The sequence below is a fragment of the Propithecus coquereli genome, unplaced genomic scaffold (assembly GCF_000956105.1).
Source record: "Propithecus coquereli isolate 6110/MARCELLA unplaced genomic scaffold, Pcoq_1.0 Scaffold592, whole genome shotgun sequence".
In the NCBI taxonomy this organism is placed as follows: Eukaryota; Metazoa; Chordata; class Mammalia; order Primates; family Indriidae; genus Propithecus; species Propithecus coquereli.
The window spans coordinates 237,406-238,766 of NW_012151863.1; the positions used below are offsets into that span (position 1 = coordinate 237,406).

Sequence of the window (1,361 nt, forward strand, 5' to 3'; positions counted from 1 at the left end):
TACTCCTGTCATCCCAGCCACTCCTGTCGTCCCAGCTACTCCTGTCGTCCCAGCTACTCCTATAGTCCCAGCTACTCCTGTCGTCCCAGCTACTCCTGTCGTCCCAGCTACTCCTGTCGTCCCAGCTACTCCTGTCGTCCCAGCTACTCCTATAGTCACAGCTACTCTTATAGTCCCAGCTACTCGGGAGGCTGAGGCAGGAGGATCCCTTGAGCCCAGGAGTTGGAGGTTGCTGTGAGCGAGGCTGACGCCACGGCACTGTAGCCCGGGCGACAGAGCGAGACTCTGTCTCAAAAAAAAAAAAGAACTTTATGTGACCATCCAGGGAACAAGCATTAAACTTGCTGTGAGTAGACACTAACCGTAAGGATACATAAAACACCGGGATGAAATGTTATCTGATGCTAAGGGGGTACCGTGCCCTGCAGAATCATTGAGCCTGGGGGCCCCCCCCCACTTTCTCTGCTCAGTGGCGGGTCAGCGAGAGTTAGGGGAAGACACGCTGGTCCCTCAATCGAGGGACCGGATGGGGACCGGATGGCAAAGGCATGACCTCCTGACCTCGCTAAGCCCAGAGCATTAACGATGCACCAGGGGGTGGCGTCGCCAGCAGAGAGGGACCCCGACTTTGGAAGCACCAGAGCAGCCACCCCTGCCAGCTCCCTTCCCCGAAGGGCCAGAGGCGATTAGCGTCGTGCGCGGAGACACGAGAGGGGCAGAGGTTTCCAAGCCGTGACCAGGTCACCGACGGCCTCCTGTCCCAACAGACGCAGCCCTGCGAGCTCTGCAGGGCCACCGGGCTCCCGGTGGCACCAGACAGTCTTGACTTTTTACTTCTAGAAGCTACTGTCTGTGGCATGCGTGGTCTACCCGGGGGGGTAACCTTTCTAGCTGACTTTGCACGACGGCGCGATTCCTCCTCGACGGCGGCGAAAAGGGGCAGAAAACGGAATTTGCAATGTAGAAATAAAATAATGGTGGGGGCGTGAGCTGTAATTTGATTTCACGCTTTCCAAGGAAATGAAAAGAAGGTTTCCTTAAAAATGCATGGTTTCTGCTCTCCCCCCACCCCCGACCCTGTCTCCCTCCCCTTCCTTCCCCCCAATCCCATTTTTTTTTTTTCTTTTTAATTTCTAACCATTTTAGGATTTCCTCCAGCACCGAAGAGAAAATAGGATTGTGCAAAACGTTTGCTTCTCAAATGTCACCGCTACTCAAGGCAACCTCGATTTCCATGTGAACCTCTCGTTCTGGGGAAGAGGAAATTCTTCAATTAATAAACCGGGTGCGCGGGGGTCCGTTCTTTTAAGGTTTTAATCATTTTCATCTGTACTTAGGATAAAAAGACTTGACTATTCTGG

At 53.6% G+C, this 1,361-nt stretch overlaps 1 protein-coding gene across 1 annotated transcript in view; it reads right to left on the reverse strand.

Annotated features, from left to right (window-relative positions):
* The window catches only part of EEFSEC (eukaryotic elongation factor, selenocysteine-tRNA-specific), a 278,454-nt gene that overhangs the window by 181,901 nt on the left and 95,192 nt on the right, over positions 1 to 1,361 (reverse strand). The window lies entirely within an intron of this gene.